This window comes from Peromyscus eremicus, chromosome 1 (assembly GCF_949786415.1).
Source record: "Peromyscus eremicus chromosome 1, PerEre_H2_v1, whole genome shotgun sequence".
In the NCBI taxonomy this organism is placed as follows: Eukaryota; Metazoa; Chordata; class Mammalia; order Rodentia; family Cricetidae; genus Peromyscus; species Peromyscus eremicus.
The window spans coordinates 67,638,528-67,665,797 of NC_081416.1; the positions used below are offsets into that span (position 1 = coordinate 67,638,528).

At 45.6% G+C, this 27,270-nt stretch overlaps 1 protein-coding gene across 1 annotated transcript in view; it reads right to left on the minus strand.

The window, feature by feature from the left end:
• Dock1 (dedicator of cytokinesis 1) overlaps positions 1-27,270 on the minus strand; it is a 514,332-nt gene that overhangs the window by 149,062 nt on the left and 338,000 nt on the right. The window lies entirely within an intron of this gene.

Sequence of the window (27,270 nt, forward strand, 5' to 3'; positions counted from 1 at the left end):
CAAAGAGGGAGGACATGCCCAGTCCTCATGTCACTTGGCTGGCTTTGTGTGCTAGATGCTACTGCTTACTGTGGCAGGTTCTCATCTAACTGCCTGGGGGCCTGGGGGCCTGGGGGCAGAGGAAGAGGGTGAAAAAAAAATCACCCTGTTGTCAGCTACCAGGCAGGGGTCAGGATTACCTGTCTCTTTTGAAGTGGCACATCATTCCACAGTTAATGGACTAGCTGTATCACGCCTCCCAACCACCCCAGGGTTTTTTGGAGTTACATTAGAAATTTTTGCTACCCTGAGGCCTTCCATAGCCAGCCCAAATGCAGGAGAATTCATAAAAGTGTGACCTACTCCTTTTCAATAGGGATGGTCCCCTAACTGCAGGCCTCGGGCTTTGTAAATCCAGACAAGTTTGCTAGGTATTGCTTTGAAAATTAACCACAGACCGTTTTTAAACATCTTCACGAGTAGCTCAACAAGGCCCAGACAGAGGATCAGCATCCTCCGGGCTCCGCAGGAGTGGACAGCAATCTTAGTTGGGAGAGGATTTACAGCCCAGTTGGAAGAGGGGAATGCCCAGGAAAATGATTTCCTGTTGACAATGGTCAAGGCAATCACTTGGTTTGTTCAAGGAGAACTGAAGGATAGCCCAGTAAATTTGGAAGAAAGGAAAGCTCGCTAATAACTGAACCATGAGAGGTAATTTAAGGAAAAGATTTCATTTCAGTTAATGAATGATTTATGAAAATGCAAACAAATGCAGCCCTCTGCTACAATTACAGTCACATTTCAAAACAGGGGACTCACTGTCTCATTAATCACAGATTCAAACTAATCCCCCCAAAAGGGACTCAACTGTGAAGCATTTGATTGGCTAACCCACGAATTTGTACACTCATTACCAAAGAGATGTTCATTGTTTGGGAATTTAGGTGCCAAGGTCACAGAACACGCTAGAACAAAGTATGCATGAGCAAATTCTCAAATTATGGTGCTCATAACCAAGAACGAGCTGATCTTCATAATAGTTTTTAAATTCACGTTGATTCATGCTTAATGGATTATTTTCCCTACAGATGGGTTATTACACATGGTGGGAATAATTGCTTTTCCAGTATAATGTTTGGTGGGATTAATTAAGTCCTGTTTGTTTCCTCTCAAGATAATACAAGCAGAATCTTGAAATGAGTAATATTCCGAGGAGGAAGTGGAGGAGACAGCATCACTGTAGGTAGCAGGAAGTGGGATTGCCTGGTCTGGCTCCAACCTGCCTGCAGAATGCATGGCAGCGGGGTGCTATGGCTCCTTCTCAAGAATGCTCCCCTCTTTTCCTCTCTCACTGAATGGATTTCCGCTGCAAGGGTTTCTCAAGTTAATGCCAGGAAGGCGTGTTTTATGTTTTCAATGCTCTGAAGTGCTTAAATAAAGTTGCAGAGAAACAAAATTCATTATTGTCACATAGGCAGGGGGGTATAGGGTGACTTGGAGGAGTCCTGTATGGCCCTAACATTTGTTAACATGTGTTAGTTAATTCTGAAGACTTGAGGAGAATTCCCCACATCGTACTCCTTCCTCAGCCTCATCAGCAAAGCCCTCGGCTGTTTCTCCTCTCCCCTTAACCTCGGCTTATCCTTTCTTCTCTTATTACACATCTCCCCTCTGAACTAGAATTCCTGACTTGGCTGGCCCTTCCATTGTCTCTCAGCCATCAACCAAGTATTCTGGGTGTCCCTTGCTTCTGAGTTGCAAGAGTCCTTCCAGGTTCCCACTGCTATGCCCTACTGTCCTGGAGGCATTGCAAACCACTCATGCCTGCAATGGAATTTCTGACTCAGGCACACAGTGTGCAGTCCCGGATAGCTGATCCAATCTTTCATGTGGAGACAACCACACGGCCCCACCTCTAGCCACCCACAAGCTCATAGGAGCTCATAGAAGATGCTCTGTGCAGATGTGTTTCCAAAGCTGCTCTCCTTCCTCATGTGTACAGACTCAACTCTACCAACTCTTCAACAAATTGCGAATAGCTTCCTTCTCTGTGCATGCTACCCAAGGACCTTCTCTGCTGCCCTGTTTCCGCTGGCCTTTATGGCTTTGACCTAGACCAGTCAGGTATAGGCTTGGCCTTTCTCTGGGCCAGACATTTAGAAATTCAGCACTGAAGTGGACAGAGGAGATGGTGCCTTTCCCAGAGGCTCTGGACTCAGACTGTGTCCTCATCATTCATGATGGAGTCTTGACAGAACACCTGGCCAAGCATTTTGACCTTGACCTAATAAGAGAACAACAGATGCAACCGGGAATAATCTGTCTTGCAAATCAGACCAGTGTCTGGATCAACTCACTGGGAAGTGGCAAGAGAAACAAAGGCCTGGGCCTGAGGACCCCCAAAAAGAACTGACCAGCAGTATTCTGCAGGGAAGAACCTGGCATCAGGTATCACATGTTCTGTCTGTCCTGGTGCAAAAGGGTGACATGTCCTTGTGTGTATGATGTGTGCTACCGCCAAAGGATATAAAGTGAGGCAAATGTACACTTTTTAAATGGGAAGAGGCCATGAGAATCTTGCAGCTTGCACAACACCCACCCCTTTAACAGATAAGGAAAGAAAATCCCAGGAAGATTAAGAAACTGTTCCCAAACTACATATTAGGCTGTAAGAAAGTCACCACCTGCTCCCCTAAACAGATCCCTGCTACATCATCGAGGTTTATTTAAAATCACAACTATCAGCATCCAAGAGAAAGAGATGTAAATATTTATCACAATGCTGACTTCAGCTTTTTCATGTTGTCAACACTTTAGTTACACTTCTAACAGTTTTTCAAAGAACAGAAGGAGCTACGTATATTATAGCAATCCAGTCCCGTACCTAGGCGTGAAGCAGGGATCCTGGCCCTGACTTAGCAGGTAGCTGCAGGCTGTGTTTATTCCAGGACTTCTCTTCCTGGCCCCGAGCCTTTCCCACCATGGTTCTGCATGTGACCTTTATTAAATAGGACAATTCACATAAAATACAACACTTGGTGCAGACTGCAGACTCAGGAATGAACAGGAAGTCCAACTGTAAATAAAACCATTCTCTTCTGTGACAATCCTGAGACATGTTTATCTTAGAATGAGCAGACCCACTGCAAGGAAGAAGGGGACAGACAGTGGGAATTGAGATGGGGTCAGAAGAAATGAGAAGAGACCCAGGTGGCCCCCACACCTGTACTAGAGGGAATATCACTCAACAGTTCTTCGAAAGAAGGGCCCAGTGTTGGAAGGAGAGATAACGACAAGGAAGTACATGACGCCCCACTGAAGACAGAGAGCCTGAGTAATAGATGGGTACTGCCAGAAGGATGGTCCCCTCTGGCATCACCAGGCTGTCAGAAATGAAAGTGCTTCCCACTTTTCTGCTTTCTTTTTCTTTCTCTACCAAGTGTGGTCCCAGCATCTTGCTGCTACCTAGAGCCAGCTCATTTGCTTCTTGAGCAAGCAAGTACTCCTCCTTTTCCTCCCCCGCCCATGACCCATCCCTCTAAGAGCAGACTGGATAGGACATGCTGTGTCATAGAGAGGTGGAGGGGTAGAGGAGCACGTTTTGGTGAAGGGTACATGTCTGTATGAAGGACAAGCATTGCCTCTATGCTCACAGAGAGAGGCCAGGAACCCAGTCCAGGCTGGGTATAGCAAGGGAAGATGCTGGTGACATATGAAAGCAGGAGTGACATTTTAGTGTCCAGACAATGACAGCTGTGTTTCTTCACAGGCCCAAAACAGTTCAGGGAGGGACCTAGGCAGCTCCATTGGTTTCTAGAGGAAGGTAAACACTGACTTCTTAGCTACTGCTCTCCTCTGCAGTGAAGAGTTAGCTTTTGGCTGCAGGGCTCTGTGCCACACAAGCAAGCCACTCCTGTTTGTCACAGGCTTTCTGGAAGATCGAAGATCCTCCAAAGGAGGCTTCGCCATCACCAAAGCCCTGGTACTTAGGTGTCACCAGCTCTCATCTTCTTTGTGCCATGCGTCAAGGCCTCTGTCCTGATACTCCACATCCCTCTCCAGCACTCTTGGAACTCACAGACCCCTCTCTCTGTCTTGCTAGGATTTGGGGCAGCAGGTCCGTTAGCTTCCTAGCTTTGCTATTGGAGACTTTCACATTACAAATTGAACCTGTCAAGAGGAGGCTTCTCATCTCTGTTTTTAATATCCTTAACAACTCAAAGGCAGCAAATGGGTGGCCAGGAGACAGGGCATGAAATCTGTCTGCCGATATCAACTCTCAGCAGGTCAAATGTCACTTCACATCACTGGCAGCTCTTCCTAGGGAAACAGGAAACTTAAAGCCCATGGCTGCAGGCAAGCTGCATGAATGACTTTATTTCTTTTTAAATAAATGTGATCAATAGCAGAGCTGACAAGCAGGCTTGCTATACCTTTAATCAATCAACAGGAATGCAAAGTTTACAATGATGCACACAGCCACTCTCCCAAGAACAAGCCGGTCACAGAGAACGACAGAGAACGACAACAAGCCGGTCACAGAGAACGACAGCACACCTGTATTTTGTTGGCTGTCAACTGTAGTTCCTTCTCAGCCTGCCTTCCACTGCTTTAGCACTATGCTTGATGCTGTCCCAGGCATGTTGCCCCAAAGGCCCTGTGACAAACACTAGTGGCCCATTTCCCTGTTAAAAGCTTGTAAAAGACCCTGTTCATTGTTCCACAGCACTGTGACCCATGAGGCTGACAGGAGAGCTTTTCAACAGCAGCAGCAGGGGACAGTGGATCCAGCACACTGCCTTAGTCTCCAACGTCCTGGGCCCAGGCAGAACACTGAGCTTTCTTCCCTGGAAATTGTTTCATGGGTGGCTAGGACCCACCTACAGCTGAGATGAGTATTTCCAGGCAAACACAGGATCCCCAGCAACCATTCCATAGAAGATTGTAATAGGACAAGAACAACGAAGCAGTGAGCTAGAATGGTCATACTGGGAAGAAGACATAACAAAAACTGTCCCACGTCAGAGCGGTCTATAAGAAGTGCTGTCAACAGCCACCCATGTCTCAGCTCAGACCACAGTGGACTATGTCTGGATGTTGTTGGTTTTTGTTTGTTCTGACTTGTTTTGAGTCAGGGTCTCATGTAGTCCAGGCTGGCCTCTAATTCACTCCAAAGGGGGAGCAAACTCGGAACTTCTGATCTTCTTGCCTCTACATCTGTCCTCTGAGCAAAGCAGCTCACATGTTCATCAGATCAACTGTGCCTTTGTGCAAGAGACTCTCAGTTGCTCTTGTTGACTGCTGGTGTTCCCGGAGAGATGGATGGGAGGGTCACCCGAGATTCCAGCTGTTCCTCTGAGCCATTAGCACACATTTCTGCCCTAATTATATCTGACCTCAAGGTTTTAGGATGTGCTGAAGTATATGGAATGGACAAAGTTAACTGAGGAGCAACCCCAGCTGTGCCTCTGTTGGGAAGTCATCTGTGCTACTAGGTGAGATGTTCTGGTCCGGCTGCTTTGGGTCAGCCATACTCTTGTAAATAACCACTCACTCATGCCCTAAGTAAGGCTGATACATTCACTGGTTCCCCAAGAGGAACTCTGGATGGTTCCCTAATGATCATATAACAGGTGGCTTTGAGTTTCAGCTAGCAATTCCATACTGAGCACATGTGCTTCCCAGGAGAGGGGACAGATGACACTTTCTCCATTTCATCCTTGCAACAGACCAGGGGGACCTACGTTAAAAATATTGCTAAAGCATTGTTCAAAATCTATTAAAATCACTGCTGATATTAATGATAACTTTTCTTTTTATTTTATTGCAAACCCTATCTGACAACCATTTTCCTGTAAAGAAGACAAGATTTGGAGTTGGGGCAAACCAACACTCCCTAATTATCAGCCATTGGACTCTTGAGCAACAGCAATGTCCAAGCAGCCTTGAGCAACAGCAATGCCAGTCACACAGCCTTGAGCAACAGCAATGCCAGTCACACAGCCTGCCAGACTCACTCTCAGTGCCTGTACCAGGCTTCTTAAATGCTCCAGGATGCCTTGAGAAAACTATGCAAAAGACTGCAGCTGCCCGCCTTGGCTCCTGCAGGCAGAGCCTGAGCCAGGACTGTTTGAACAGTTTGTACCAGGCTTTGTGCAATCAATCAGAGCCTGGATGGGTCATTTCCACCTTGGTCAGAGTGGAAGTACATCTCCTGGTGGAAAGATAGTAATTCTTGTGGCAAGGTTGTGATTGGTCTAAAGCACAAGCCTTAATAACTGTGATTGGTCCAAAATGAATAGCTGTGATTGGCAAGCAAATGGAGATTGGTTCCAACATTCCTATTCGGTCTATATAAGCAGGCTGCTCCGCTCACTCAGAGTTGACTGAGAGACACTTCCCTGCGCTGCCCACCTTGATATTGCAACATCAGATCCAATCGAGACTTCTTTTGAATTGTCTTTCTTTGTCTCCTTCCAGGAGTCCACACTGGGCTGGAAATAGGAAGGAGGAAGTGGCAGAAGCAACATCAGCCATGTTAGCAGTGGAGTCAGCTGGCAGCTGAACAAGCACTGGCCTGGGCAAGGGCAAAAGTCCCTGACTATGGCCTGATCCAGCCGATTCAATGAAAGCCCATCACAGGGAGGAACATGCACACTGCTGCCTGGTGCTCAATTGTTTCACAAGTGCCTTTCTCAGGTGACTGCATAGGCCTCTTCAGGTGGCAGCTTAATCCCACCAGCACCACTCAGGTGTCTGTCTAGAGGGGTGGCTTGATTCTGTGGGTTCTGTGCATACCAGATTTCTCTGGTCCAGAACAATGTGCGCCAGCAGCTTGACAAACTGAGTAGCTCAACAAACCAGACACAACCCAGACTGATGTCAGCATCCCTGTAATGGATACTGCTTCCGATGCCCTGTGATGGACACCCAAAGAGCCCAGCATGTATTCCCTAGGCCCTAGGCTCCCTTCTGCAAAAGCTGTGCAACCGTTCAACAGCTGAAGTGGTCCTCTGCCCTGGGGGCAGGGCAGGGGCAGTTACAGTGGCCCGTGTCCAGTTTCTGATACCAGCTTCCAGGTTCCTGAACTCTGAGTCCTAGCTCCTTCATGCGTGGAGCCTGCAACCACAGCTGAAGAAGCGGTGAGGCAGATAAGAAGCAGCTCTCACCTATCCAGGGGTAGGCCCTGCTCATCTGCAGCAAATAAAGGCCTAGAGCCCATGCTGTCTTAGGATCCTATCCTGGAAGCATGCCCCTGAATGCAGAGTGCCTGTCCTGAGTGATCATGGCTAAGTCTGGTGCCCAGGTGGAGCATGCAGATCCGACAGTGACAGGTACCCTGCACTGTTCAGGCAGCAGCTGAAGGGTTTGAGAACATCCTATTGAGAAGGGGGAAGTAGAAGCAGAAACCACAGGAGGCACGGGGGGGGGGGGAGCTGATATAAGGCTGCGTGGTGTAAGCTAGAAGAGAGCTATTAAGTCTTCAGAGCCAAGGGTCTCAGGCTCCAGGGTCCAGGTACCCCAAGTCTGTGCAGACACTGAAATGCTAGAAGGTGCTTCTTGCCACTGCTCTGCCTCCCTACTGCCCGCTTGCTGCTGTCAGACAGTGAGAGACAAAGGCTCCTCAGGACCAGTGTTCCCACAGCTTCTTTCTCGACCATGATTTCTATCAAGGAGAACCAAAGAGCCCTCAGCCAGCGGATCTATGCCACCCTGAGACAGGATCCTTGGAGGTCTGGCTGTTACAGTGAAAGCAGTGGGAGACGTGAAATACCAGGTACAGTGTGAACCCCAAAGAAAGCCCCCCTGACTGTGAGTCACAGGGTCCCAGACCTCTATCTTGATATGGGATCCTGGGCATTTATGCTAGAGAAATGAAAGCTTCTCTTCACACAGAAACTGTTCACAAATACTCATAACGCCCAAATCTTTAAAAAGAAAAATGACCTTCAGTTGTTACAAAAAAGATCATTTTATCCACATTATGAACTATTACTCAACAACACCAAAAGGAGTGAGTTGTTGTTACATCCAACTTAGATGGATTTCAAAGGAAGTATGATAGGTGGGGAAAAAAGCCAGTCTTGAAAGGTGACCAACTGTGCAATCCCATCTACATTCCTAGTCTAATAATGAAAAAATTACAGCTCTGGGGAGGAGACCACAGTTGTTAGGAAAGCAGCAAGGTGAGGGGGAGGCTGTGGCCATGCACACAAAAGGAGAATTCTGTTTCTTGGTGGGGATTCCAGTTATAAAGGATGTTAGCTCTGGAGGGGACTGAGCAAAGAGCTTATGGAATCCATCTGCGTTATTTCTTACAGTTGCAAGGAAACTTACAACTAGCTCTGAATAGAAAGCTCTAAAAATGTAACAAAAACCTGCTTCCCACCCAAAACACCTGTCACCTTCGTTTGGAGGATTACAGAAAAGGCTGTTTTATCTTATATAGATATACGAGACATAAAACCACAGGAAACTAGAGAAGAAGTAGGTTCTATACAAAGGAAGACAATATGATCATCTTTTTAAATGAATTTGTTGTTTGTTTAAAATAGGATCTCTGGCATCTATTTCTGAAAAATCCAGGCATACAGGAAGTCAACACAAGACCATAAGCCAAGACTTTCTCAATAGAAGCAGACCCACAGAACAGAGAAGCCAAGAACCACCCAGAGTATTTAAGAGACTGAAAGACTGAACAGAGAAGTTTAGTGTCTGGTTAGTGAAAACCAAATGAGAATTCTACGACCGTAGTGAGTGCGTTTACTAGCAGATCACAGGACAGGAAACAACTTGTGTATACACGGAAAAAGGATAGCTGGATTAACACAGAGACGGAAAGAATGGTAAATAACAGTAAAGCAAAGAAAGGGTCGGGGAGAATACCTAAAACACATGCTGAGTATGAACCCTCAGAACCCATGTAAAGCATGTCTGTTACCCTAGAGCTCCAATGGCAGGATGGGAGGGAGACAGGAGAATCCCTGGAAGCTTGTGGGCAGCTGGCTGAGTGTCCACAGTGATGAACAAGAGACTCTGTCTCAGACAAGGGGGAAGGTAAAGACAAGGCTGTCCTCTGACCTTCGTATGCACTTCATGGCACATCATATGCGTGCCTGCTCATACACACACACACACACACACACACACACACACACACACACACTTTTAAAAAAAGAAAAAAGGCCTTAGAAAGACATGTGATATGATGCCAAAGTCTACCACGTAAGTATAAGAGTCTCAGAAGAAGAGAAAGAGAATGGGGTAAAAGCAATAACAGATTTACTAGGGTTCTCCCAAGTCTTAATAATGGGAGCATAGAAACAAACACATAAATGTTCACACAGTAAGCCAAGCAAAACCACACTCACTTATAAAGGTGAATATCAGCAAGCTACTGAAGAATTAAATGTGCTTAGTTATTTCTGGTGAAATGATCAACTAAATAACCCTGTGGAGTGGCAGTGACCTGTCCCACCCGCATATCTACTGCAAAGAACCTATCTTAAAGACACACTGTCAACACTGCAAAGATAAATATCCAGGGCCACTAGATAAAGCCCTACCTAGTGAAGTCAAAGACTTAAAATACTAGAAGACTCAGTGGATCACTACACGCACACCCAACAGCCAACAGTACAGAGGAAGGGACAGTGAGAAAAAGCAGCATGCAGCTGCAGACCTGTCTTCAGAGTGCTCATTCACATGAAAGAGGGCAGCAGAAAAACATTGCCCACAAGTGTTGCTTGATGGCTCAACAGCCAGCCAGCCCAGCCCAAGCAGCAAGCTTCTTGTTCACTGAGGGACCTTGTCTTGAACACAATAAAGTGGGAGAGTAATAGAGCAAGACCGCAAATAACATGCACTGACCTCTGAATGTGCACACATGAGTGCATGCACCCACACATCATGTGTACACACACACACACACACACACACACACACACACACACCACTAACATTCAGTCATCTAATCAGAATAAAAATGGGATTGGGATTCTGTGCATTTATTTATATCAAAATTAAGCAGTGATGTATATGTAAACGAAAAACTAATAACAGTAGTTTTCTGTTGAGAAAGAAAGAGACAGAGATGAAAGTAGTGTGCAAACACCTGTTTATTATCTCTGAACCTCATAATTATAACAAAAATGATGAAGACAGAATCTTTTTTGCCCGAAAGTCAAAAGCAATATAAAATCATTCTAAAAGTCAGAATGGTGACTTTCACTCATGGGAATCATTTTGTGCACCTGAAAAGCACAGAGCTGACTGGCAGGATACAAGAAACAAAACAAACTTGGCATGGAGTGATGCGCCTGTCATCTAGAAATGAGTCTGCACCTAAGACATGTATATTTTATATAACATCCTGCATGTTGTGCATTATAATATTCACTATGTGCGACACACATACATACTACATGGAACATCCTAAGGACTGTGAGACACATACCACATATAATACCCTCAACTCTGAGAAACATACCACACACAACACTCTAGTGATTATGAAAAACATACAATATGTAAAATACTGAAGACTGTGAGAAAATACAATACCATGACATTGTGAGAAACATACCACATATAACATCCTAAAAGCAATAAGAAACACACTACATAACACCTTGACAACTGTGGGAAACACACTACATATTGCTTCCTTTTTTATTGTTTGTAGCCTATTTAGATTCTGAATTGACCTAGGAGAGAAAGTATTCATAAATGAACATTTTTTTTTGTGTGTGTGGGGGCAATCGTGCCTTGTGGTGGTGTGATAATCTTTTGTTTATGACAGAGAACTGAAATATTGGTGAATGGAAAGAAGCAATGTCTGAGTGTTCTTTAAAATAACAGTGAAAAAGGAAGGTGGGATAATAACAACAGGCAGCTTAGCTTGGCTTGAGAGTAGTTAAAATCAACAGATGGTTCTAGAAGGTCTTACTCCATCCTACCCTTCTACATGTATGAAAGATCCCTTAATAGAAAGTTATATAAATAAAAACAAAATGCCATTTGGATTAACAACCCCTCACCAGGAGAAAAGACAAACTACCATCAACAGAGATACAGAATCCCAAAGATGGCATGATATCTATAAGATGCTGATAGAAAATATGGGTATAAGACTCAGATTCTAAATCTGAAGTTAAACTGAAGACCTTTATAGACTACTGATGAGGAGAGAATTTCAAATCATAGGATCTTGATATTTCTCGAGCAGAAAAGCAAGGGCCACATCAAGGCTCATCACCTCCTTTATATGAGGAGGGCATGAGGCGAAGGCTGGATGCCATCTGAGAGACTGTAGGGAAGGGAGTATGGCAGTGGGCATCTTGGGGGACCAGTGTCATAGGAAGCCTGCTAGAAAAGCACACAGCACAATCCTATGAGCCAGCAAGAGGGAAACACCTGCTTGGCTTCTGAAAGATAGCTTGGAAGTAGGAAGCCAGCCTAGTCTCACCAGAGGCCCTTGATTTCCAGTCAGCTTATTGATCAGATCAATGTACTCAGGTCGGTTCACAGAGCCAAGATGGTGGCCTATTCAGCACAAAGCCACCACACTCATTCAAGGACAGTCCCCAGTAGTTGTTCCCAGCAACATTATGAAGACCCCCAATGTCTGGTAGATGGTTTGACTTCATGTGCTGAGACGCCTGTGCCGAGGGGACAGTCCCTGCCCTCCCCACTTTCCAGATCCGGCTGTCTCCTAAGGGGGCAGGGCACACTGGATCGCAAGCAGCAGCCCACCTGCAAGTCTGTGAGGGGAAACCAGGAAGTTTCTACTGGAAGCCAGAAGCTGTGGTCTTCTATTTTCTGCTATTACATGGTCATATAATGACTATGAATGCTTGAGGAGACCTAGAATAAGAGACATTGGGCATGAAATTCAGCACTCCAAACTGAGCCACGATTGCATGATACTTGAATGTAAATCCAAGCAGCATTTGAAATTAACTGCTTTCCATGGATTTCTCCAAATGATTTTCAATTTTCTTTGGTAAAACAATAGGCTCACTTATTAAGGAAAAGCCCAGAAGAGGAATAAGGAGGCAGAGCCGGGCCAACAAGCATTTAAATACCATAAAGCCAGAGCAGTGGCCTAACTGGAGAATAAGGGGTTAGTTGCATCTAACTAACCCCGATTTCCTCTAATGTTGTTTCAAAAGTTGAATTGAACAGATCACTTGAAACTACAGTGAGAAATTAATTTCATGAAAGGTGATGTAGTAACATGGACATTTTTAAAAGTTAATTTGACACACTCAGCACCAAATACCAAATTCCAGAAAAGTTAAAAATTAAAATCTATGATTAAAAAATAAAATAGGAAAACCCCAAACTGAATAGTAAATGTGAGGTGGAAGGATACCAATATAGTGAAATTATGCAGAAAAAGAAGGAATATGTGCTAAACATTATACCAGAAATACCAGACACAATTTTCCGGAAGCCATACAAGTGAGATGGTAAAGAGTAACACATACACACACACACACACACACACACACACACACACACACACACACACATCGATATGCAAAGATCAATGCTGGCATCATACAAAGTGCAGGGAAACTGCCTAAAAACAAGGTTCAAGGTTCGAGTGATGGTTCAGTGGTACAGAACACCAGGTGCTCTTGCAGAGGACCCAGGTTCAATTCCCAGCATCCACATGGTGGCTCACAACATCTGTAACTCCAGTTCCAGGGTACCCAACATCCCCTTCTGATCTCTGCAGGCAGGGCACACATGTAGTACACAGACATACATGCAGACATTCATACATACACAACATAAAAATAAATCTTTTTTAAAGGGAAAAAAGATTAAAATATAATCAATACAAAGAGCCAAAGCAGGAGTTATAAGGAAAGTGAGTGAGAACTATTTTATGTTGCAAACAATTGAAGAAATGCTAATTAAATCAATATAAGACAACTTTTATCATGGCATTAAACAAACTTTTCTTGTTTGAGATAATACTGGATTCTGGCACGGGTACAGTAAGTGGGAAAAATCCTTTTGGAAAGCAATTTGACAGTGTGTATCGAGCCCTAGTAATCCCACTTCTGGGAACGAATCCTAGGAAACAATCCAAAGTATAGAAACCATACGCAAGAATGCGCTTTCTACAACGTTATCTGCACCAGATGTAACTCGAGAGCAATTAAATGCACACAGAGAGAAGATGGGCTGGCAAGTGGTCCACCCATTGGACAACTCCTGCAGAGCAGAGGGTGGGGGAGCAGGAATCCAGGATTCTGTAGTGATGATGAAAAATGCTTGGTGCACAGTAAGTAAAAAGTACAGCACACCCAGGTTCCATTGTGATGGTGAGGAAGTAAAATACAGAGGAAAATCAAACTGTAGGAAACCATAAGAGTTGCCTGCATCACCGAAAGACCACACACTGTCCTCGCCTATGTCATCTTCAGACCAGTACAGGGTGGTGTAATTCCTTCTAGACTTAACACATGACCCACTGAAAGGAAACAGACTTCAGTGCTCCTGTACTTTGTAAGGTGTCTTCTACAAGTTTCTCTGATCTCCCTGGTGAGAAATCAAATCAGGACAGCAAAGCAGGACTGGGCTAGCCCCATTCAGCCAGTCTTTGGGACCCCAAATCACTGCCTTGGCAGACAAGAAGCCATCAGTTCCATCCAATAGCAGAGCAGGGGCCTAGCAGCCCAGCCCACAGAGGAAAGCAGGGGTTCCCTAAGCAAAGTCAAGAAATGGAATGCAGGCTGTGCTTCCAGAGACACTGGCAGTGGGCCTTGAGGTCTCTTTATGGAGTTAAGCAAAAGATGCTGTGTTCCAACACAGATTCAGAAACACCTGGCTTTGACAACAGGTCCCCAGGAATATGCTGCCTATCTAACCTGTGTTAGACTCTTGGGACAAAGGCCTGCTGTAGAGAAGGCTCTAGAAGCTGTATGTTTGCTTGTTCTCAGAAGACTGAAACAGAGCAGGGCATGTCCAAGAGTTACCCTGTTTGTTACCCTCAGGTAGTACCCCTCATCCACAGACTGCCTTGTCTCAATTTTCTAAAGTCACATCTGCCACTAAGAAGTGACAGCTGGCTGTCACCAGAACAGAGCTGGCTCTCAGGAAGAAGCTGTGGTAAAGAGACTCTGGGGCTGACTGAATGCCAGTGTCTGCTGAAGAAGCAAGCATGAGAGAGTGAGCAAGAGAAGGGAGGGAGAAAGGGAGGGAGGGAGGGAGAGAGGGAGGGAGGGGGGAGGGAAGGAGGGAAATGGAAGTAGCGTACAGTAGCAAGGGGAGAGAAGCCTCTTCGTGGGTTCACACCAACTTCAACATAATCCTTGCAGAATTCCTACCACAGTTCCTTCCTAGGTGGGCTATCAGCCAGGGTGAAGGCTCGCTCGGTGCTCTGAGGACAACTCTGTTCCCTCAGGCCAGGTTCTGATGACTTGCAAAGCTTAGAGTGAGGAAACCCCACCCTGTCTTAGGCTCACAGGCAGGACTTCATCTCACCAAGGAGCAAACCATCTGCCCTGGGTCTTTGGCCTCTTCCAAAGAACAGCAAGACAACAGCCCAGGCAGTCCCCCTGATGGCCATGGATGAATCCCTAATAGGATCTCTGACCTGGTGTGTAGAAGGACAGGATGTCGCTGGTAAGTCTCGTAACTACCAAAGCAATGGAGTCTTCCTTGCTTAACTTTGGTCAAAGCCACAACCTGGTGAGGTTTAATACGTGCGGGGAAGTCTGGAGTTGATTAAGCCAATAGAAACTAACTCATTTCCACAGAGGAAGACATCTCAGCCTTTCAGGGGCAGAAGAATGACCAGAAGAGGGGGACCTCTGTTGGAGTGGGTGTAGCAGGAATCTTAAAAGTTCTTATTAATAAAAACAAATCTGAGGCCAGTTATTGGGGTGAACACTGGAAGATCAGAGAGACAGAACAAGCCACAGCTAACCTCACCTGGCCAACTTCTCAGCTGGTCTTGTTTCCTCAGACTGGAAGCCTCTGTTTCCTCATATCCGAATGGCTCTCAGCTGAACTGTACTGCTCAAAACCTAAAAGCTTAACCAGCCAAATGCTTCTAGTTCCCGGTCCTCACGCCTTATATAACTTTCTGCTATCTGCCATCACTCCCTGGGATTAAAGGCTCGCTTTCTGGGATTAAAGGCGTGAGTCACCATGCTTGTTGGCTGTATCTTTGAACAGATGGATTTCTGCCTCTGGAATGCTAGGATTAAAGGTGTGTGCTACCACTGCCTATCCTAAGTATCTAGTGGTTTTTCTGTTCTCTGACCCCAGATAAGTTTATTAGGGTACACAATATTTTGGGGAACATATTACCACCACAAGTGGGTGGGGTTTACTTTGTTGCAAAGGAAGAGGGTGGGTCAGTCCACCCATAAACCATGTACCAGAGCTCTCCACAGCAAGGATCTCCAGAGGGAGTTTTAGTGGTAGAAGAGTCAAGGAGAGAGAGGAGAAGGAATATCCATGTTATACCTACCATATGCTCTGCAGCAGCAGGTTTGGGCACCATCCTGTTTTCAGAGAAACAAGATAAACCACAACTGCCTTGGTGAGCAGAAAGATAGCCAAAGCTCTCTTTTTCATCCCTCATGAAGCTTGGAGTGTATTATACCACATGGCAGGGAAACCAAGGCAGCAGGCAGAACTAGGGATGCCACTCAGCCAACAGCATGGTGGAGGATTTTGTCCTGAATCACACTCGTGGTCCCAGAGGCAAAATATGGAGACAGGTGTCAGAGGCAGTGAGTAAAAGAAGGTGAGAAAGATTTTACCTATCCTCTGGCTTGAAGATGGAAGAGGCCATAAGCCAAGAAAAGCAGGCAGCCTCTGGTTACTGGAGATGCTAGACAAGGGATTCTCCCCAGAGTCTCTTGGAACAAACGCCACCTGAGAAAATTTAACTTTACTCATGAGACCCTTTTGGATATTTGCTAATCAGACTGTAGAGAATACAGGTGTGCAATTTCAAGCAAGCCACTAAGATCAGGTACTCCATGATATGAAACTGGTCCACCAGTTTCCTTCAGGAGGAAATGTCACTTCCTGGCTAATACGGAACCATACATTCTGAGCTGGTCACACAGGGCTCCTGGGATGTGGCCCCAGCACTCCTCTATAGGATCTCACCCTGCTAAGTCCTACACCCTCCTGCTCTGGGTTAACAACTCATTACCTAGTCTAGCTGTTGTATATCTCTTGGTACTTGTATGTTCTGTTTCCTCCAACTATGGCAACTGTCCTATCTACTCACATCTATCAAACCTCATCCTTGAAGCTAGCATGCAGTTCAGCAGTAGAGCATCTGCCTAGCATGCACAAGACCCTGGGGTTGATCATTAACATCATACACACACTACTCTTCCTTTGCAGCCCAGGTCCTGGAGCAACTCTGATACTTTTTTCTGAACCCCCCCCCCCCCCCCCCGTGTCAGGGCACCCTGCTTGGGAAGCTTCCATTCAGCCTTAATCCCTTCCTGCACACAATGTATCACCCTTGGGTTCTTGCTTATCTTTCCTGGAACAGGATTTTTTCCAGAGAGAGAGAGAGAGATAGAAAGGGATGGGGGGTGGGGGTGGGGGTGGCTCACACACAGAACAGCCAACCGCTGTGGAATTCTTAAAACCAGTCCCCAAAGTCGCACTGAATCTAAGACCTGCAACTGGGGTAGGTCCAGGCGTCTCATGAGGCTGATAAACACAGGCTTCTCCAAACCAACATCTTCCCCATTTCAATGTACTTCTGAGGTACCCTGTAGGTGGGAAGCTCAAGATGACATCACAGTCCAACCTAGGACAGCTCTGATGCTTTCTTCTGGCCTCTGACAACCACAAGCACTCAGGGTCCCTTCCTAGGTGGTACCTGGGAAGCAGAGGTTCATGGGAAGAGTCTGCTGGCCTCTGACAACCAGGAGCACTCAGGGTCCTTTCCTCATGGTGCCTGGGAAGCAGTGGGTCATGAGATGAGGGGACCAGAAAACCACAAATGGGCAAGTTTTGCCAGGATATCCCATACCTGTCCAGCACCTGTGGCCCTGGGCAGCAAGGCCTCCTGGCCAACAGGGAGACTTTCTTCCTAGGCACTCTGGTATGATAAGTCCTTTTATGTTCCTCTAGGAAGGTCAGGAAATATCATTTACAAATTCTCCCTGCAAAGAGTATCTTCATGTCGAGGCTCTCTAATGTCACTGTATGGGGATGCATGCTAAACTCAGCATCATTTTCTCAACAAGCCACAGAACTACTCAAGACCATGACAATTTGCTATACCATGGCTCAACAAGCTAATCCCTCTTTCTTGCTAACTTCTTACCAATTACAACTTTGGCAGTGCATTTTAGGGCTGCCAAGGCTTTGTGAATTTGCTTCTTGGAGGACATTAAATAAATCCACTTTTCAATTTAAAAATAAAATTACATCAGGGGCAAAGCCCTGGAGCCTCTATTTCTAGCCACGCTGAAAATATAGAGGACCAGGCCCCCTTTCCCCAAATCAAATAAAGAGCCAAGGCAGTTATTGAGAACAAATACTTGCTAAATGGAAATATATTAAATGTGGCCTTACTGTAAATTCCAAAGGAATAGCTGGCTAATCTAAACAGTGTCGGCCATCGCTAACTCAAGGAAAGAAACATGGACCAGGCTGAGACTCATCATCTTGTACTTCTTATAGACAGAAGAGCTGAAAATTCTTTGGTTTGATGAATTTGTGTGTGTGTGTGTGTGTGTGTGTGTGTGTGTGTGTGTGTGTGTGTGGTGTATGTGTGTGCATGTGTGTGTGTGTGTGTACACCTGTGTATGGAGGCCAGGGGACAACTTGAGTTGTCATCCTCAAAAACACAGCCCATCTCCTACAAGTCAGGGTCTTTCACTGGCCTAACCCACCCAGTAGGCTCAGCTGGCTGGCAGCAAGTCCCAAGGTTCTACCTGAATCCTCCACACCAGCACCGGGATTACAAGCTCACTCCCCGACACTGGTTATTTTTTACCTAGGTTCTGGGGGCTCAACTCACATTATTGACTGAGCTCTCTCTCCAGCTTGTGAAATAGTCTTGATTTACCCCACTGTGGAGTCAGATAAAGCCACAGGAGAAAGAGAGCCACCTCTGCAGTATTGGAGCAGCACTGGGAATTGGCAAATCTGTGGAAGGATGGCGCGGCACATCTCCACCGCACACCACACCCTACCTGCCCACAATTCTCCGCACAGTCACGGTCAGAAGATCTATGCCCAAACTCGCTGGTGTCAAAGTTGTCTCCAGGCGCCTGAGTGCCTGCAAGAACAACTAACTGGTTTCCTACTTCATCCCCAGCAGCTCATGGATGGGTGAATTCCCATCACTCCACCTTCAATTTTCCAAGAGTCTGGAGTTGTCTCAATGCAAGGTGATGAGGACAGGAGAACTGGATGCGTGAAACATGAAGTATTTTTGTCTAACTTGAAAAGAAAATCCTTATAAGAAAAGAAAAGATATTCACTACCAGCACATTTTATTCAAAGAACAAAAGAACAAAGGTTTCTCTCCTTTAAAAAAAAAAGTATATGAAATAAATTTCCAAAACCACTGAAATTTTCTTGAAAAAACAAAACAAAACAAAACAAAAAAAACGAATATGTGGTATTTGATTCAATGCTAAGGTCACTTTCTTACAACTCTGCTATAAGGAGATATTGGGGGAAAGCCACTGCTGTGGGCGAATGAGAAATGAGGGAACGAAGCAAATATTGCCTTTGCGTGCGATAATCCTTTATAAATTGCTGGGCACGTCCGTTCCTCCTGAGCCATGAGCAGGAGGAGGAGGGCTGCAGCAACCTCTCACCACTGCGGTCTGGCAGGAGCTGGGCTGGGAGCCTGGGCTGGGAGCCTGCCTTCTGTGCTCCATCCAAAGCGCATTGAGCAAGGTGAGTACAGGCGCGGGCAGTGGTGAGGACCAACAGATTTCTTTGAATCTCAGCTATATATGCACGCCCAGACATTTGCTCAGCTGGCAGAGCAGAGGGGGCAGTGGTACAGAGCAGGGGATACAATGCTTGTCTATGTGACTACGTGGCCTGATGACCTCAGGTCTTGAACTTTCCTCCACCATGGCACAAGAATATGGCAAAGAAGATGTAACAGAGTAGGGGTGAGGGTATGAAAATGAAGTGGGGATTTTAAAAGGGAGGGAGTGTGCTTTGGAGCCAGGCAAACACGGTTCCAGACTGACTGATTAGCCAGGAGACCTTGCTGTGCTCAGAAGAGATTATCGAGGTCAGCTCCGTCACCTCTGAAATAAGGACCACACGACCTGACCTATGCGGCTACTGAGAGGATTTTAAATAAATAGTGCAAAGCGTGAAGAACAGACTAAAAGCTCAATAAATGCTAAATGCTTTGCTATAATTTTCATTATTTTTGATGACAGTCTATGTAAAAGTCACACAGAAATCTAACCATGTTCTCAAACATCACACATATGACTCATTGTGAGAAAACATGCATTTAGACTCATACCTGTATACGAAAAACACCACACTGGAAAATTACCAACTATAAAGCAGGAAGGAGGGTGTCTGTCAGTTCACCAAGTATTTCCCAGGAACCTGGCATGTTAGGGCATCTTTATCAGCTATAGAGAGCACAGGGGTCCAAGAGACTCTGTGCACTCAGATAGGCTTCAGGTTGCTCAATGCCTGAACACAGTTACTGATCTGTTTGGAACTCATGAAATACTCCACATGGTAAACAATGCTCAGAGCATCCTGGAGTTTGCCAAAATGAGTGACTACACATGGACCAGAAAGAACCTACCCAGTGGAAGGAGAACAAAATATTCTTCCCCCAATACCCAGCCCCCCCTCCCCTGCCAGGCAGGAAAGTACTTTACCTTGTCAGGGAGCACTCAGGCTCAGTGCCCTGGGATTAGGGGAGACTAGAAACCTGTGTAGTTATGCTGGCCTCTTCTATGAGTTTCTGAATTTAGTTACCCAGCGCTCCCTCACCTTTCCTTAATTCCCTCAGACTAGGCGGGAGATGTCAGGTGGAAACAGAGAGCTGAACTTCTGGTCCATTGAACTCAACTCCCGCTTCCTTGACAATATTTTCCCACATCTTTAAAAACCATGTTAAGATTTATTTCTGTGATTATGGATATGCTTATGTGTCTGTCTGGGGGTTCGTGCATGTGAGGGAGACACTGCCAGAGGCTGGAGGCACCAGATCCACCCCCCAGTGCTGAGGGACACATGGCTGTGAGGCACGCAAACGCATGCAGGTCTTGTGCAACAGCGCTTACCTGCTGAGCCATTTCCCTAACTCCATTTTCTTGTATCTTAAAGGAAAAATAAAAACTTTGCTCTCATCTTCCTGAGGCTCTAGAAGCTCAGCTGTCACCTTTCAGGGGCTCATGAGTCACGGCAAACCCAGCAGTGGGAGAACTGCAGAGGCTTATTCATTTGAACATATGATGGTCTACTTGGGCAAGGCAAACCCACGGCACTGAGGTCTCCTCCTTCTAAAAAGGAAGGGAACAAATTTAGGGACACCTACCTGCAAAACTGCTCACATTCAGCACTGAGCAAGGAGGTGCCGCCCTAGTTTCATTTCTGTTGCTTGGACAAAACACCCTGGTAAAAAGCAGCTAACGGGAGAAGAAAGGGGTTGTTTGGCTTACAAAGCCAGCTTGCAGTCTATCTTTGGGGGTAAATCAAGGCGGGAACGTCAAACAGCTAGTCACCTCATATACATAGTCAAGAGCGCAGGGAGAAATGAATACATACACGCTCATTTATTTGTGATGAATGTTTCTCCTATTTCTCCACTCTTACACAGTGCAGAACCACCTGCCTAGGGAATGGTGCTGCCCACAGTGGGCTGGTCCCTACATCAATGAACTTAAGATAATTTCCCACAGAAGCACACACAGCCCAGTCCAATGTAGACAACCCCTCAGGGAGACTCTTTCTCCCAGGAGACTCTAGGTTGTGTCAAATTGATAATTAAGTTATCCAACATAAATACAAATTTTATTTTAACAAGACACTTCCCTTTATCCTACACAAAATTGAAACCATAGGGTACCAATAACTAGCGCTGGGTGACAAGAACATGAAACTCCACAGGCGGCACAGAGCACACAGGCACTCTATATGCACAGTCCCCTACCTGATTCATGCAATTACGTCTGTTATTATAAGTTTGTTATTTACAGCAGTCTTATGTAAGACACAACTAAGGAAGTGGTAAAAATCTGCATAGGGTTCAAAGTCCTTTGTGAGTTGCCTTCTTTTCTTACTTGGCTTCTAAGGCATAAGAGTTGGCTTATTGGGGGTACCCAATCCCAGGAAGGCAATGTGAGCTGTGCACCAATATATCCGCACTAAGATCAACAAACCAACAAGGAAGCCGCCTGACTTATCAATGGCCTTTGGGAAGTGGGTGCACATTTATATATGCCGAGGGTCATAATAAAGCCTACCTGAGTTGTATATATTATTTTATTTATTATTTGCAATGATGGGGGTTGAACATAGAGTCTCATGCATGCTAGGGGAACACTCCACCACTCAGCTATGTCCCCACCCTCTATGTATTAGAATTTTTAAAGCTCAACCATCTTAGCAACTCTCTGATTAGCAACTGGGAGTATATATGATTGTACTGGGTGACATGATGCTACAATATATAAGTGCAGAAAGTGCATCAAAGGCCAGTGCCCCAAACCTATCTCTAGACTGTGATCCTTTTCCGGAAGGGAAACTAAGTGTGTGCTTGTGAGCTGGGCTCCCTACACAGAGGCAGCTGAGATAGGAGCCTCTTAGTCATGGCTGCTGGAGCTGGCACTAATAGTGTATAAGCATGATCAGTACAATGCATCTAGTCCAGTGGATTCCCCAGCACAGTGTGTGCTAATCAGCTGCTTGCTAGCTCTAGGGATATACATCATATGTCTCTGGGGAACTAGCAAGGCGAAGTCAGCCATAGGGAATGGTCTATAAAACTTACCCTCATGTGATTTATACATTCCCTTCCAGCACTCTGTAGTAGAGAAACTGGAAACGCAATGGCCTCCACCAAAGAGTGATTGGACTAATCAAAGTTTCATTTTGCTGCCTCCAAGATTGCTCAGCCCAGATGAAGAAGGTCTGAGAAGACATGTGTATTATATACCTCTAAACAAATGGAAAAGTGACAGAGAGTTGTGAGTCACCTGCCTGAAGCACACCATAGCTGGGTCCTGGGATACCCATGAGCCACCAAGCATCTGGAGTCATTTCTTAGTCCTTTGTGAGAATAAGAGGAATGGGAGTCAAGGAAAGACTTGGAGGCAGGGCCTCCCAGGAATTTCAAACTGGGGCAGTGGAGGAGCAGCAAGGCAGCTGGTCTGGGAAGACATCTGAGCATTGTGGAACTGGCTTTGAGAGCAGAAAACTAGCAACAGGATGTTTAAAACAGCCCTACTCCTCAAAGGGGGCATACTAAGGAAAGCCAGAGGCGCTTTAGACACAAGTCACCTTTTTGGGGAACTCTGGTTCCTGCATCCCATCCCAGCCCCAAGGCCAGGCTGCCATATACACCTGCAGAGGAGGAGCCAGAGAGGGCTATTTTGAGACAGCAGTGGGTTTTGATGGCTAATAGGGTTTGTTGAAGCTTAAAAGACAAAATCCATCTAGAAATGTTCATGGGAGGGTGACTTAGCAGCAGTTATTTAAAGTGATATATCTTTTTAGACTCCTGTACTCATGAGTCTCTCCTGGACATTACACAATTATAGCATGAGTCTCAGGGCGACACATGGGGCCATCCATGATGAGGGACACATGGTAAATGACCTAGGCAGAGTTAACATGGGTACCACATACATATAGATGGACCATTACGTCCTTGACCCCTTACTGCTAATGACTAAGCTTCAGTCTTGAGAAACAGAAGCCATATAAAGTTTTACTACATCTGTATACATGTTGACTCTGTCTCTCGAAGGGTCTCAGTAAATCAACTGTCCTTTCCTCAAGGCCAACCCTCTGTCGCTGTTACCATCCTAAATTTCATCAACTCTGCCTTCTGCATCACCTTTTTCTTCCTCCATCAGAGTACTCTAAACCCACACCCCCCCCCCCACCACCACACCAGAAAAGATACAAGAAATATAGAAAAACCACGTTAGTATCACAGGTCCCCAAACACACCCTTTCTATGAGCTAAAACACCATGAAACCCAGCTAGCGCTGCCCAAGATCAGTGCATACTCTTGCTAACTCCATGGGGACAGACATGGCTGACATCAGCAGTGACCTCTACTGTGGCCACTTCCTTAGGTCACATCTCGATTAATTTGCACACCATCTCTTAGGAGCTCAACACTGTCTTCTCTCTTCTGGTTTTCCTCCTGTTACTGGCTCCCATTCCCAGTCCCCTGTGTAAACATTTTTATCTGTCCCATCTACCTCGACTTCCCTTCTCTAGCTACCTTCTCTGCCCAGGGCATCTTGATGGCATCATGTCATTGTTAATGGCACACAAATTGTAACTTCTAACTTCTAGTTTCTCCTGGAAGGAGTGTGGAATGTCAACTTGCTGGCTGAGCCCTTCTACTGACTTTCTCCTCACAGTCCGCAGACCACGTATTCCTTACCTAAGGGCAATGGGTGAACATCAGTTCTTGGGGGGAGCAGCAAAAAGATTACAGATACGATCCTGTTGTGGCCCTCCACCATACACTCTACATATCATCATAGTTCTCAGTATTTAGTTTTCTTCATAATTGTCAACTTAGTGTAATTCCTCTCTGTAGGGAGGTGATAGTCAGGGGAATGGTGGAGAAACACTGAGCAAGATGGGAAAGAGTGCTTGTGAGCACCCCTACCCTGTTAATCTGCATCCCCACAACACTGAAAGACCTGTCAATCACCCTTGGCTACACTTGACAATAGAATGCCTTTTCTCTGACTCTTGGATCTCCTTTTTACTCCTTGTAGTCAGGTCATAACAGGTCCATTGGGTCCTGCTTGGAAAAGACTCCAAATGTCCCATTTTCTCCTCTTCAGAATGAGCACCTCAGTCTAGGACGAAACCATCTGTGATCTAGATTATTCCAGATGCTTCTTGCCAGCTCTCCAGCCTGTACCCCTGTCCATACTCCTTACTTTGATGCCAAGTCTCTAGGGAGCCTAACTTTAATATCATTTTTATGTTCTAAAGTCTGGATTTCCAAACAAACCCTGGAACTGCCTATAGTCGGAGCATCCTTCCTCCTGCCCCAGATGGCTACCTCCAGCTCCTGCCCCCAGGAGTCACCAGCTCCTGTAGACATCTATGTAGATATGGTTTCTTTAGTCTGTGAAACCACTCCAAATCCATCCTGTAGGCAGAACATCAGTGAGAAATAGAGCAATCCCTTTTGAAATAATTTCCGGCAGGTTTCAACCCTCATCACAATACCAGGAAGGAGTACCAGACTGTGACTTAAGAGCAAACCACATTTACTTGTAAGAGCATCTCATAAAAGACCAACACTCTATGCTCTCTGAATCCACCTGATGTCATAGGTTTAACATCAAAGACAAAGACACCTGCCCACTTTTCAGTTTGCCCCTTATCCTCCAAACCACCCGCAGGTTAGTAACTGACTAGAGCCCTTTTCTCCCAATAGTTACTAGCTTTAGTTACCCAGTAAAATTCAGTCTGAAGAAGTGAAGCAGACTCCCGATCCCTTAGTCCCAGGGACACTGGGGAGAGTGGCTAGGAGCCAGCTGTAGGGTTGGCAAGGGCTGTGCTTGGGAGTTTTCAGGAAGAGTTAAAACTGCCACCCACTGCTGCTGGTAGCCTGGCACTCTTCTTTAGGTCAAAGGGAGATGCCTATCGAGGATGTGAAGGCCAAAGGACCTAATGTAAAGCAAACGAAAAGTGGAAGGCCCTTGCAGTTCAGCCCCCACCAAAGGATCCCAGGTTTATAAAACACTAGTCACCACTCCAAAATCTCACAGCCCTCCTCAAGGTATCAGAAGTGCCGAGTTCAAGGTGGCAACCTCATGAGACGCCTTCCCTCTAAACACAGAGAATCATGGGCACAGGAAGGCTAAGAGTTTCACGATGGAAAAGCAAAGGGCTCTCTGACCGACCTTTACCTGTACACTCCAGCCAGCAGCTCCTGTAGGCATCTATACAACTACATCTATGTCGGCATTAAGTCAAGGAAACTGCAGTAACAAGTTAGCCAGACTAGGAACATCGGTACCTTCTTCCTGGAAAAAACATTGAGGCAAGAGGCCAGACATAGAGAGGCTTCCTTCCCCTAATGGGGATGGTGAGTACTTAGTTATATAGACAAATACAAACAGTCAGTGTGATCCAGCTCTTCCCAAGAGCCTGTGCACCCACAGCACGGAGCCGGTTGTCCTGGGTCTACAGTATGAGAAGAGCTTGCCGGCACACCACTTATAAACAGCCAGGGAAGAAAAGCCTGTGGTGTGGGCTTTTGTTTTGGACCATTAGAATCCACTGAACTGAAAAGATCAAGCTGTCAGAGTTCATTTTCTTCCTAAATCAACCAAACTGTAGAATAACACAAAATATTTCACTTTACAACATAATTTGTATCTTCAATTTACTCGCAGCTCTGGGAATTTGACAGGTACAATATTAAGTAAAACCCCTTCTCCGAAGTCTTATTGGAAAGGTTAACCATGAAGCAGCCAGCAGCTTCCTGCAGCTCCCTGCAGCTATGGGCCTGCAGCAGTGAGGCTGGTCTGAGCCACCTCTATGGACTCAGATCTGCAAGCAGATGTCACAGGTAAATGTGGGACAACTTTTGGTTAAGGAAATTCACTAATTACTAGATTGTCAGGAGCACAAGAGGGAGTGTTTGCTCACTGCATACTGGCATCCAAAATAATTTCTTCGTGGACTCAAATATAAAAAGCTTATGCGCACCTCCTTCCTGTAAAGAAGGTTTCATGTGCTTATCCGTTGACTTCTTGATATTTCCCATGGGCTGCAGATGTAACTGAGTTGGCAGAGTGCTTGCTTCACAGGCGCCAAGTCCTGAGTTCAAGCCTGGACACAGCATGAAGCAGGTGTGGTGGTGCATGCCTATAAACCTAGCACTTGGGAAATAGAGGCAGGAGGTTCAGAAGTTCAAGGTCATCCTCAACTATACCAGCAGGATTTCTACTGACGTTAATTATTTTAGATTGTCAGTCATACAACCACTGTGGAGCACCTACTGTGTGGGAGGCAAGGCACCCTGCAGTCTCTGAGGTTGTTGAGAGAGATTTCAAATATCTAGGTGCAACATTCCTACAGCAGTGTCCAGAATTTCCTATAAAACAGTGACTGCCATGTGAAAGGGGCCCATGTGAGAAACATGGACAGAGGATACTGCCACCCCATTCACGCTCTGATTCTCTAAAGGAATTACAGTGAGCACTGTTACAATTTCTTCATTGATTTGGGTATGCATCCCACCTTTAAATTTTTAAAATTTGAGAACATAGGGTCAGGTTGGACTGAAGATGAAGGCAATATATTACTCAACTTTATTTTCAGTCTTGTGACTAGCAGACAGAGAACTATGGACTCTCACGATTAGTATTTAAGACAAGCTCACTGTAAAAATAGCATCTTTTGGAGATGCTGCATTAGAGAAATGTGAAGCCTCACTACCTGGACAGTCACCAGAGGTGACTCCATTCAGTATCTTTCTGCAAGTCTTCATGACAAATTTTAAATGTCAACCAACAGAAACATTATGAGAGGAAAAGCTGCAGTCACTGAGCTGAGAAAAGTGTCTGCAGCACACACACACACAAGGTGCTTGCCTAGAACCTGTGTGTGTGTGAGTAAAGGGCTGTTAGCATAGAAAAGTACACAATTCTGAAGAGAAAATAATAATAATAACAATAACATTTTAAAAATAAATACACAGAACTGTGCTCAAAGTTAGATATCAAAGAAAGATGAGTTCAATGCTGTGATGCTATAGACCACCAGATTGACTAAAACAGAAAATGAATGGTATTAGCTATTACTGAGCATGTGTGGCAACAGAGATGCAGCTCTGTATGTGCATATATGTGTGTGCGTGAGCGTGTGTGCGTGCATGTGTGCATGTGCAGAAACCCTTCTCTGAAGTCTTGCTGGAAAGGAAGATGGCAGTATGTGTGGAAGGTGAAGATCCACAGCCCTCACGACTATAATCAACATGCATCTGTTAGATGGGAGGGAGAAAAGGAAGGTAGAGTAGGGAGAAGGAAGGGAAGGAAAAAGGAAGGAGGGAAGGGTGAATTGGAAGGAAG